The sequence below is a fragment of the Catharus ustulatus genome, chromosome 8, assembly GCF_009819885.2.
Source record: "Catharus ustulatus isolate bCatUst1 chromosome 8, bCatUst1.pri.v2, whole genome shotgun sequence".
NCBI lineage: Eukaryota > Metazoa > Chordata > Aves > Passeriformes > Turdidae > Catharus > Catharus ustulatus.
Window position 1 is genome coordinate 9,282,693 of NC_046228.1, and position 13,644 is coordinate 9,296,336.

A 13,644-nucleotide genomic window follows, 5' to 3' on the forward strand; every position below is an offset into this window, starting at 1 on the left:
GAGGAGAGAGAACACAGAATCACAGGAAACAACACTTCATTGGTTTTGCTGTTGGTGCCCTGCCATCCTGTGCAAGTATAAATAGGTTATCCACTCCTTTTAAATTTCCTGTGTTGCTGGCTTCTGGGCATTGGCTGTTTCCACACAACCCATAGGGGACACAATTGCTGCTGGAAAATGAAGGGGAAAAACGAGTCTTTAATTTGACCTGCAACATCAGAGAATTTGAAAAATTGTGAGTGTTTTTACAGAGCTTTTATATCATCACCCTTTTCAACTGAGCATCCTGAATGCTTTATAAATATTAATTAAGTCTCATGTGGCTCCTCTGAATTACGTAAAGACAGAATTGCCTCATCCATCAGAAAAGGGGATTCAGAAACTGCTTAACAATTTGAGATGCCATTAAATGACACCAGTTCAGTGAATAAGAACCTAATATTCACTTGAAACTTCTGGGTAGGAGAAAAAAAACGAGGCAACTGGACTGTATCTTCCCATTCTTGCAAAACAGTAGTGTTAGAGCATGAAGGGCTACACAAAGACCTCTCTTCCTCCTCTTCTTCTGTCTCTCCTCTTGCTTTGTGGGAAGACCTTGTCTCCCTGGGTAAATTTAAGAGTAGGGCTTCAGAAAGGAAGGAACCCAAAGGGAAAATGCTCATAAAATCCTCATCCCTTCTCTCTCTCCTAGGATGCTATTGATGGCTGACAGCAGGAGCTGCTGGAAGAGAGGGCTGGTCCAGGAGGGTGGAGATGCTGGGGTAGTGCAGGAGCTGAGGGAGCTCCTTGGAGCAGTGCAGAGCTGGGAGTAGGACAGTGAGGGCAGGCATGATGTGTGAACCTCCTTGGAATGCAGAACAGAGGGGTTTAAGGGTCTGCCAGTGTTGTGATATCAGTATGCAGGGGATGCTGCTTCTCTGGGGAGGAGTTTCAAGATTATTCCTCAGAAACACAGAGGCTCACCCAAAGAGATGAGCTAAGGCCAAACTGCAGGCCAATTACACACCATGTGTTAGATAAATCACTTACCACAGCCAGCTGAAGAACTTGGGCTTCAACTCTGGGTAATTCAAATGCTTAACTCATAGTACAGACTGGCATTGAATGCATTCAGAGAGCCATCAGATATTTACTCAAATTTCTCATATCCTGCTGCAATTCTCACTTTCATTCTCAAATACTTGAGAAAGGTACTGGATTGCTTCCTCAGCTGGACTTCTCCAGCTGTGTCTTCTAAAGCCACTCTGGATAAATGGTTTCTAAGAATATAACAGATCAGGATAAAAATAAAGTACAGAGTAAAATATTGTATTGGAAAATCCATGGGTTTTTGTTTGTTTCGTTGGTTTTTATGTTTTTTGGTTTCGGTTTTTTTTGTTGGGTTTTTTTTTGTAGTATACCAGATACACCAAGGCAATCTTGAAATGTTCTAAAATTTCAGTGAGTACAGAGATAACAGACACAAGCTACAACAAGGGAAATTCCTGTCATACACCAAGGAAAACATCCCCAGTGAGGGCAGTGAAATCCTGCAGCAAGGTCACAGAGGCTGGTGGATCTCTGCTTGTGCAGGGGTCAAACACCAGACTGGACAAGGTCTGAGCAGCCTGTCCTAAGCTGGACCACCTGACTTCCAGTGATTCCCCTCAACCTGAATGATTCCATTATTTTGCTCCTGTTGGGAGCAGGAACAGACCTATGGAATTTCTGTTTTAGGCCATCCTTAGACAAATTAAGAGACACAGGCAGCTTTTGAGACAATTAATTTTGTGTTGCTGTGAGAATTATGAGCACTGTAAGGTCATGATTACTCTGTGTTTTAAAAATGTAAAAGTGGAACCAGTTTTCTTATTGTGTTTCCTTTCTTCATTACACATGAATTCACCCCTGCTGAGTTTTAATCTATTGTGAATTTTCTGGCTTTGTTTCCTGCAGAACTTCTTTTGAAGAGCCCTTGTAAAGAATTGCATGGACTTTGAATGGAAATGAGAAGTAATTCAAGGCATAGATCTGTTAATCCTGAGAGCCCCAGTGCTGCTTCTTCATACACACTGGGAAAATATGCAAAGTTACAGCAATCAGTTACAGCATGGCTGCAATAAATCTCTTATTAGCTCATGCAAGGTACAATACATGAAGACTGATGCCAGAGAGAGGAGGTGAAAGTGAATTTTTTTATTTAAATGGTTCCAGTTCAATCAATTCTCTGTCTTCTCTGCATGATAACCCAGTCATGATTGTCTCTGTGAAACAAAAGGATTGACACCACTTTTATGTATTTAATTTTACAGCAGTTGCTTTCCTACACATAATATTTGGAAAGGAAAACTAACAAAACTTGACTAACTAAATGAAAATAAAGTTAATTGTTAAGTAGATTTCCATGTCTTCTTCCTCTGTAGAATCTATATGCCTTTTTTGCTTTTTGCATTTTAAAAAATTTTTAAAGAACTGCTCCATAAATAATATCAAATAAACACCAATCTCTTGCCTTTCCAGTCAGGAAAAAAGGGAATGTGTCAGTGCATTGCAAAGAAACAAATGGTAACAACTGAGTGCTGGGAGCAGCTCAGTCAGGTTATAATTTTTCCTCATCCAAAAGAGATTGTGAAGAGCACTATAAATTTGCAGTGATATGAAAGAGGATTTCAGCAGTGACTTACCATTTGTCTTTGTTTCAATTAATGGGTTGGCTCCCAGGTAAAATAACCCTAAGCACAGATGTACTCAGAGTACTCCAGAAATTTTTTTCATTTCTTTCCCCTCTTTGTTTTTTCATATTTTGAGCATCATGCACAGTTAGCCATGTGTCAACACTGCCATTAAAAACCTCTGGTTCTGTTTTTATATATGTGAACTGTAAAAAAATTTGCTTCAGGCTCCAAATTTGCAGGTTCTTGCTCATGAGATCCTGTAAAACACTTTATGAATTCATAAAAATGTGCTAGATTTTGCTCCAGCTCTTGGATTCAGTCTCTTGAATCTCTACCACAGTGTTTTCAATACACTTTTATCAGTGAATTTCTTACAGAACCTATTATAAAATTTTGATCAGAGTTTCCTTTTAGCTTTGTTTCTTCTTACCACAAATTAAAAAGCAAGCTTGATGTTTCTGCTGTGGTAGAAATTGATTCTTCACTCAGGTAATCACCTCTTTTTCTCCCAGGAAGGTAATCACATACTTGCACACTTGCACAACTCTCACATTTCCCTCACTTCAACCTCTCCACTCCACTTGTTTTAAATAGTTCCAGAAGGATTTTGGATGGCCTGGGCAGCCTGGCAGTGATCTTTAAACAGTGTTACTGTACTTACACAATCTCCCTGGGGAGGAATTTATTTCAGCTGAGTACCTCTCCAAAGTGGTTGAGGGAATTAGGTTTCCAGAAGGGAAGAACCAAGGATTTTCATTTGCCCAGCAGAGCTGAAATAAAGTGAATTATCTGTGATATTGTAGAGATCATAAACACAACCCTTAATGTGACTCTTTAGTTTCTGTGGAGTGTCAAAATGCAGGATTTGTCCTGCTCTGAGAAAACCAGGTCTGTGTCATCCTGCCCCTGACAGCAGCTTGGGGCATGGGATAAGACATAAATCAAAAACTCTCACAGTTAAATAACTTACCTTAAAAATTAATTTCCAGATGACCAAGTTCATGCCTCAGAACACAGGCTGAAATGCAGAATAGCTTGTATTGTGTGATCTCCTGTATCCCTCAGTGGTGCAGCATCAATGAATTTCAAAGGCTCATTAGTGCTTGCATTAATTGCTCCTGCACAGGGAGAGTCATTTCCTCTGACCAGTTTGCAAAGGGTTTCCAATTCACATTAACTAGATTCTCTCTTCCCTTTCATAAGGAGATGTGCAGGAGAGCTCTATTTCTTTGTCCCACTTGGTATTTTACAGGTGTATCTCCCTCTCTTTTAACTGTTATTCCTGCTCTGCAGCTGATAATTTGGATTAGATGGGGTGTCCATCAGTGATTGTGAAAGAGATATATAGTATGGAATAGGCATTTTGGTGGCCTATATAGGAGTGAAATTTATTACTTATTGTTTCTGATACCAAATTATGTTGTAAAGTTTGTTTTTCCTGATGGTCAGTTCTTCTCATAGGCTGCCTTTTAGTTGGTGTTTACTGCATCACACTCTGTGTCAGGTTAAGTTTTCCTGCTGTGGGATAATTTTTAAGTAAATGTCTATATGATCCCTCACTTCGACAGCAGAGAAGAATATAAGCAGTGGTAGGCAGTGAGACTCAGCCAATCAAAGAAAACACAACAGCAATCAGCTCCTGCTCCATGGTGAGATTTGGGAAGTGTGGATGTCCTGCATGTGGGATCTGTGTGTGTGCAGGAACAGAGAGTCCCTCCTAATCCTTCCTTGGCAGGGTACACTCTGACCCCTGGGCTATATTATACTTTTGCTTTCATAAAGCTGCTGTCAGATCTGGGGAAGAAATTAGGACTTTCAAAATTAGGATTTTACTTCAAACATTAAAGTTAAAACTGAGAAACAGGTTGTTGTTTCATCCTTTTATTTCCCTATGTCCTAACAGGCTGCAGAAGTGCCTGTCCTCTTTCCCAAGAGCAGATTGTCAGTGTGGGTTGCAGGGTCTTGAGTGCCTCCCTCCTGCTGATCTGAATACTGTCCTAAAAGCCTAGCAGAGATTTTTCTTCCTACTCATTCAGGAATTAGGCTCTTGGGTTACTTCAGGGCTTGACCACTGAACAGACATGTTCGATGACTGTAATTTTTCATGTAGGCAACTCTGAAAACCACCCAGGACACTGAAGGTACCTTGAACCCTTTTTCCTGAGAAAGAGCTTTTGTGGCAGAAAGATGGAGTTTCCTTGCTCTGTAGTAAATCCCTGTTCAGATGTTTTAAGAAAGGAGTTTTACATTTTTTTTCTTTCAATATTGCTCATGTATGAAACTATCTGAAAGCAGCAAGGGAAATGACCCTGAGAGGAAAGACATGGGAGCAGATTTGTCACCTGGATAAGGAAGGTGACAGGAGGAGGTTACTGCCTTTTCAACACCTGTCTGCTAAGGTTAACAAATCCTTCAAACCACATCCCAAGTTTGGTGTCTTGTAGAATATTAAAAACCACTTAACTGAATCCAGTGGAAGCTGTGTTCTTTACCAAGCTCCTGTGATTGCTGGCACCAAAAATGTGCTCTCTCCCTGCAGGCAGAGGGAAGATTGCCCTGGAGAGAGACCACAAGGTTGGAGGGGAGGCACAGCACTGCTGAACAGAGCTTTGTACTTCAGGCTTGTTTGTGCAGAACTGTAGTGCAGGAGCACTCCACTGAGTCTCTGTAGTGTGCCAGACTACACAACAATTCAGAAAGATCTACTTTGTGTAGGAATCTCTCTGCATCTGCAGTGGGACTGACAAAAGTATCACGGTCTGACTAAAGTGCAGTGAAATCCATGACTGACCTGGCAAATGGTGCTTACCTGGCTAATCCCCATCTTTAGAACAAGGTGAAATAAAATCTGAGGCTTGAATGTTTGTGTTGTTTGAATCATCAGGATAAACACCTGAAGGTTGGGGTAGTGCCTTGGGTCCATCACTAATAAAATATGTGTGTGAGCTTGTGCTGTCATTTGTTTCATTTCTAGTAGCACTTTACCTGGTAGAAGCAAGCAGAGAGACAGAATGGCCAGGAGTGATAAACTGCTGTGTCAGAGAGTCAGTAAACCTTAGCCACAGAGTCCTTCTGCTTGTCATAAGCAAGTGATTTAAAACTTGTATGGTTGGCTACTGCCAGCACATTTTGCACAGATCGTGTTTCTTCACCCCACCTTGCAGCTGTCTGTCCAACAAAGAGCTTAGAAGGGATAAAAAAATCACCTCTACAAACAGGACTAAGAAACCATAAAGAAAACTCATTAACTCCTTGCTTGTTGTAATCAGTTCAGCAAGAGCTGCAAACCAGTGCTTTTCCCATGGCATGTCTTACCAAAAGCTTTCCTTTAAAGGAAATCTTAGACATGAAAATGAGAGTAAAATGCTTGATGGTCCCTAAGGTTTTGGAGCATTCAGTTCCTTCTACAATTAGTGGAATTTGGGCCTGTAAATGCCTTATGTTGCTTTGAACATCCTGCTTGACTAATATTGAAACTGCCAGAGCTCATTGCAAGCTCCCAAGGGGGGTGAGCACTGGCAGGGCCTCCCGGGAGCAGAGAATTCCAGCAGCCAGGAGGAGGAGGATGTGCTCCTTCATGTGGGTATGACAGGCTCTGCTTTCATATCTGAGAAGCCACAGCAGTAACAGATCTTCAATGGCACCTTCAAGTCTTCAATTTCATGTCTTCATATGTTCCAGAAGTCTTCAATTAATTAACTAGGCAATTATCTTTTAATAGCTCTTTTCTGCTGCTCTGGGCTACACACGTCCCATTGGTTGGCTGCTACACGATTTTATCCAAGGAGCAAACATTCTATTTCTAACCTTAGTAGTGCTCAGAGACCTCCTTCAGCCCAAGACCACCTTGCACAGCTGGCTGTGTCTACACAGAGCAAAAAGTGGTGCTGGTGTTAGTAACTGTGATCTGCAAGGTCTGGCCCCAGCTGGGGGAATCAGAGGGCACCACTGCCATGGCAAGCAGGGGGGCAATTATTGGGGTCACATTTCATGTAAGCTCTGGAATGAGAACTCATATTGGGGGTATTTAGGTATTTATTGGCAACTCTCTCGTAGTTTTTAAATGCCCACAACAATGGTTAATATAAATGCTTCAGCTCGTTCCATGTGAAGTGGGAATATTGAGTGTTTGTTGTGGCTCCTGCTTTGAAGATGTGACTGAACAGATTGTGTCTTGTCTGGTTCCCACTGCTGGAGGCTGCTGCAATGAGAAATATGATGCTCAGAATCACTCGTTGCACAATGCAAACTGCAGAATAAATCCTGGGAAAACTTGGCAAAAATCACAGACTTTAATCTCCAAGCTGAAATGTGTCTGTTTTAATAGCTGGTCCAGGAGGTGCACTTTGAACTCCTTCTTTAAAAAAGCTTGTTTTAAAATTGAGAAAGATTGTACTTCTGCAGATTTCATATTGATCTTCTGTCATTTGAGGGTTTAAAAATAGAATTGTTTCTTTTTGCTAGTTCTAAAAAATAAAGATTTTCTACTTCCAGAAAATCCAGGAGCAGAAAAAATTCGACAGCCCTAGGATGGATTATGCCACTAATGTCTCAAAATAGGACATTTTAAAAAGTGAGTTGTTTGGATGCATGAAAATTATTTGCTTATACCAGGGAGAATTCTTTGGTGCAGCTCTCTTTCAGGAAATCTTACAGTATTAATCCCACAGTGATAGACAGGAATTTCCTCCATCCAAACACTGACGAACAATTTGAAAGAAGCAAACAGGCTGTAATGAACTGTACAAAATTGTCCCTGTAGATGACAACTTTGTGTTCTGCAGAAGAATAAGACAACTAGAACTGAATAATAATATTTTCCCTTTCATTTGTGTATCTCTAGTTAGGTTTGAAAAATGTTCTATAGAATTGTTATGTCTTTGCAAAATGTTAAATATCTTTTTCCCATGTGATGGGAAATAAATGTGAATGGCAAATGATACCCCATGTGACTGGTAAATGAAGTCAGTGATTGAGAGATGGTAGAGAGGCCTGAGGAAGCCTGGAAAGTCAGAGGCAAAGAATGAAATCCAGCTTCTAACCACTGGCTCATACAGGTCTGCCAGCTCTCAGGGAATCTTTGTAAATCTTAAAGAAGTTTTTGGCTAAGAACTCTGATGTAGGAGAGGGAAAAAGAAAATCAGCATAGCTTGGACTGACCTTCCAGTTTTGAGATAAAACTTTAAAGGTGTCAGGGATCTAATTGTGCCTTAATTACCTGTATAATGGGACACAGTTATTTGGAATTTGCATCTCAGTCCAGATAGGTGTTGTAAGAAGCCAAGTAAATGATGCAAACATTAGAAAATAGGGTAAAATAAAGCATTTCTGTGGGTCCAATTATCTGATATTTTACAGTTTAAGATCAAGAAATTAATATACAATGATTTAAACAGCTCAAAATACCCCACAAGAAGTAATTAATACAAAAGTACTTACAAGAAATAGTTCAGTCAGCTGGTGAACTGAGTGCTAATGATGAGCAAGGAAGACTTCCACGTTTGAGAACTTTAGCTAGATAACCCAATCTGGTACTGAAGATAACTGCCTAGCAATATTTTTGAAAAAAACAAACTCAAAAAAGTCTGATCCCAGCAAGTGTTCACGTAGTTGAAGGAGAGCCCAGAAAGCTACTGAGATCATAAAACTGAAGGTTATTTTTTGTTGCCTTTTATACTGGAGTTAACATTTGCAAATGTAATCCTTCAGATGCAGGATGGGTCAGAGTGGCAGCCCTGGAGGGCATTGATGGCTCTTTGTGTCCCTGCCCACGGTGCAGGAGTCCACCCCAGCCCAGGCAGGGCTGTGACTGTGACCCTCTGCCCTGTAAGGAGCATATCTCCCAGGTTAACCTCTTGGAAATATCTCATAGCTTTGTCTCCAGTCCAGTCTTTCTGAAATGCATTTTGCTGCCATATCCCAGATGTAGAAGTCATCCACTAAACAGTTTCTCCAGTGTTTCCTTGGATGGTTGATTGCTTCTACCCGTTTTTTTTTGGCTAAAATGCTGTGGAGAAAATGCTCCTGAGTTCTGTGGAAGGAAAGGCAACAACCAACACTCAGACTTCATTGTTAATTTGTTATGGATCTCTTGGAATGGGAAACAGTGGATCAGCTGAGAATCAGGATTAAAGAAAGAGATATAAGAGATATAAGCTGATTTGAGCCAGTAGAGCACTCTTTAACTGCAGTGACTGGAAAGTCAGGCATATGTTTCTTTACTGGAGATACCTCTAGTACCTGAGAAGAATAGAAAGTTTTTAAAGTATCTTAGGGAAAGAAAAGGAAATAATCAAATAAGCATTTAACTGATGAACCAGAAGACTAGTAAGCTAATTGCAAAGTGACAGTTACACATACACACACACTCCCCCCCAAAAAAAACCAAAAAAACAAACCAAACAAAAAAAACAAACAAGAAACAATCTGGACAAAAGACTGAGAGGAAGGGAAATGTATTTGGGATTTTTGTCTATTTGCTTGTTTTCACACTAAAAATCAATGTAATGTTTAGTGAAAGATTGCACAGCTTTTTCTTCTATGCCAAAGCACCTCTAACAATGCTTCTCCCTGCCCAATTGCTTCCATAGGTTTCCTGGGAAGTTGGAGAGCTTCACTTTGGTCCAAACTCAAACAATAACATCTGTATTAGCAGGGTGGAGAAATACAAGTTTTTTGTTGTTTGCCTGCAGCTGTTGGAAGTGTCTGTGAGCTTCCTCTTATTTCCTAAGAAGGAGAAAACTGCAGGTACAGGGGGATTCAGACTGTGCAGCTTTGTGACCACAGGCTATTTATAATCATTGCAAAGCAAAGAAAGATACTGTTTACTCTTCATTTAATTACAGTATAGTCCCACATATGACAATACTTTCATGGGAGCTCACACTAAATCTCTGTGGTAACTTTCTTTGCCTCTTATGAAGATCTAGGTGATTTGTTCCAAAATCCATTCTCTTGTGGACTTGTAGGGCTTTTGTGATGTCAATTGCTGTGCTAATTTTTACTTGCAGCACAATGTGCTAATTAGTTTTGAAAACAATTTCACACTTCACTGGGAAAATAAAAAGGCAATCATTTTAGTTACCTTTAGAAAATAGTGTGGACAGGAATGGTGATTGGACATTTGTCCATGATATTAAAGTAACATATGGACAGCCTTATGCATTTCTGTAATGTCATCAAAACAGTGCACCCTGTTTTAATTCAGCAGCAACAACAACAAAAAAACCCAAATTCCTTGAGTAATGCATAGTGTGTCAAGACTTACCTAACTGATAGCTCTGGTGTTAGCATTGCTATAATACTAAGAAGTTTATATTTATTATCAGTTCTGTTTTGTGTTTCTGCACATTTGTCAGATAATATCCAGAACATGTAATGCTGTTCAGTAGAAAACAGCAATAAAATTATTGTACAGCTTCCTCTTTCCTTTTAATTAATCAAAGAAAAGACTCTGGGTGGAACAGAGCTAATTCTGGCTGAGGAACAAAGATGAAACATTTAACTGCCCCATTAGATAACCTCAACCAAAAGGCACATGAAGCTGAGTGGAAGAAGTAGAGAAAAGCTGCTCTGTAAGCACAGGGAAAACTTAAAGTGGAGGTGAGCCAAGAAAGAGAGTTGTGTGGGCCGAGTCTAGAGGACCAAAATTGGTAACTGTAGTTTGGGGGGAGTGGGGTCTTTAGGGTTCCATTGCTATGGTGAGATCTGTGCTCAATACTTGGAGATCAGTCCCAACCAAAACCAAGTTCAGTCTGATATGAAAATGCTTGAGCTGCTCTTGACTCTATAAATAAACTTGTAAAGAAGAAAGAAAACATCTTGATAGGAGATGAGAGAAAAAGATCAACTGTGAGTTTCACAGGTGGAGAACCTGAGCCTTACTCTGAGATCCCACAGGCAGCAGATGGGGCATAAATTCAGGGAGGTTGCAGGGTCTCAGAAAAACTGAATCACTTTCAAAGGGTTTCAAGGACAGTTAGTTCAAAAATCCTCCTGGTTAATTCCGGACAAAGAGCCAGGAAAGTCTCTGAAAATACTTGAGTTTTCTGTAGTGGATTCAGAAAAACACCCAAAATATCTCTTCTTACAAAACCTGTTCATGGCACATGAAAAGAAAACATGCAGCTAACTGTGAATAGTCAGCTGTTGGAAATAAACCTGGATAATAAGGACTTACAGGAGTGAATCACAGCCTACCCACTGCTCGCCTCCTGTCTTTTATGCCTTGGCCTTAATGTCAAAAATATCATCAGACCACTTAACCTGAGCTCTGTCATCCAGCTATTCTTACTGAGCTTGTAAATTCCATCTGATCAATCAGTTTTGTCACACTGGTCTGATTCAGATGCTAACTTCATCAAAAGAACATCTTTCCTATGGAGAAAAAACATAAAAAGATTTCTTGTGCCAGTTTTTGAGTGATCAGCTGCTTTGGGAACTTTATTCCCTTTAGTAAAACTCAGTTAATCCCACACCTCTTAGGAAGGGCACATCCATACCTAACTCATGCATTTTCAGTGCTACAGATATTAACAATGGCTGACCCAGTCCTTTTCTACTAAGATTGCCTTCCAATGCATTTTTTTCTTAGTTCTATGAAAAGACTCATGTTTTACCAATGTTACATGATTTGTGTGATTCACTGCTCACACCTGACATGAGACCTTCTCCATTTGCTCCAGTGAAGTTGAGTTGCTGGCTTAATTAGCCAGTTCACTGAAGAAGGCAAAACCTGAAGGAAGAAGCTAAGTTGAGAGTGGTTATGTTTTTTATATGTTTTTTTAATGGGAAGAAGGTGCTCTTTTGAGAAGGTATTGCTAAAGGCAAGTGATTTTCAGAATCCTGCTAGGGCAAGAGAAGAGAAATTCAGAAGTTGGCTGAAATGGTGTTGTGTGCCTGAAGATTAGGTATGTAAATATACTGTAGCTCTGGCTACTCTTATTATCTATTGATTTCTGAAAATTTTGAAGCTGTTTGGTTGAATGTTGTACATATAAGTACTGTGCATTGGTCAGATGATAGTGGTGAACTACAGCTAATTCAGCAAAATAGTGTCAAAATAGTAATCAGAGAATCTCCAGAGATGGATGTAGGCTTCCTACCCTGCTGAATAGAGGAGATCTACTTCACTTTTTTACTTAAAACAGTAACTTCTGCAGCAGGTGTGGTACTTGGCTTTAAATCACATTTACTGGAAGCTAATCCTCTTGCAGGAGATGATGCCTGTAACAGGGCTCTAGGCAAATGTGGCAGAGATTTAGAGCATTGCCTTTTGTTTGTTTCTTAATGTGGAAGAGACTCTGTAACTAAAATATATTTGTCTCCAGGTGCTCTTCATGGTCTATTTAATGTCAGCATTTTCTTGTTACATTACTGCCTGCCTCTTTGCACAGTTCCAAAATAGTGATTAAAACCTGCAGTGACTCAAGGCTTTTCTCTGGAAAAAAACCCGACTAATTCTAATAAGACTGTTTATACCAAAATTTACTGAAGTAGTTCTGAGTCTTGGTAAAGGGTAACTGTGGAGGAGATCATGAGCTTTACCCAAAACTATGTGGGTTGGCATCCAGGACTAGATATTTTGACTCCTCCTCTTAGGAGGGTGCATCAGTGTTTCTGGAAGGAAATGTTGGATTTTTAATAAAAGTAACAAATACAATTGTTTGTCTGCAAAGCACATGGCAGGAATGTCATAGAAACTTCTTGCTCTCCCACATCCTTTTATTCTCACTGCCTGGGATTTGTGACAGAAACTGCAGAAGTTGTTCTATCCAGATATGTAAGCTTTACTTTCACTACACCTTGGTGTAACTGCTGGATTTGTACTTCAGTTTTGATTGAAACATTTGCTTGGAAGACAAAAGATGTTGGAAGATATAGGATGAATTCTGACCTGGAGATTAACGTAATTCCTTGTATCATATGCTGTCCCTTGAACCTGGCAGGCTGAAACTTTTTCTAGTTTCAGAGTAAGGGCTGTGAAACAGATGAAGTTAAGTTTTACAGGACACGACAAATAATACATCAAACTTCTTTTCAAAAAGCGAAGGTAGAATTCTTTAGTGCAGACTGCTTAATTAGTGATAGAAAGTCTGTAGTGTAATAGAGGTACAAATATTGTATTTTGTGCAGTTAATTGTTTTTCTCTCTTGTGTATTAAATGACACTTTGCTTTCTTGTCAATGTATTTGTGAATCAAGAATTCATAACCAACTGAAACCCTTTTTGTTGGCATGCTGATTATAGTAGCAGCCAGAGGTTTTTGTTTAACTGAAATACGAGGAGCCAAGATTTGTACCCAAGTTTTAGTTTAGGAAAATGTAATAGGCATCTTTCATATTAGTCCAATTTGAATTTTCAGACAATTTGCAGATGAAAGGTGATATGTTAAATAGTGGGTACAATGCATGCATTTGCACTCCTCTGTAACCTTCTGAGCAGACAGTGGGTTGCTGCAGCACAGCCAAATCCTGATGCAGGGCTCTCTGCAGGTGGTGATAAATGGAGTGCATTGCTCAGCAGGGAGTGGGTCTTCCTCAAAGAGTTGAAGGATAATGCAGTGAGAGTGGAGGGGGAAAAAAGTGGTTGTTTTTTTTTTTTTGTGTGTATATATGTGGTATGGTTTCTTTTAGCCTAGCACATACCAAACGGTCTCAAAAAATAAATAAAAAGTCTCAGCCTTATGCCAAATTTCAGGGAAATGCTGTGCTAGACTAAGTAGGAAAAATGAGGTGTTGGGAGGGTGAGGTTGACTGAATGGAATAACTGCATGAATAATATATTGTTCTGGTTTCTAACAAACACTGCTGTGTGAATAATGGTCCTTCGCTGGATGAAGACCTTATTCAGCAAACCAGCTTTGAAGAGTTGAGCAAACAGGCAAATGCTCAGCAATGCCTATAAACAAGAGTGCTGCAAGAAGAAGTGAATGTGTGTGGGTGTTGAACCTGCACAGGAAGCTTGGCAGATACTGACATGTGATCAAGAG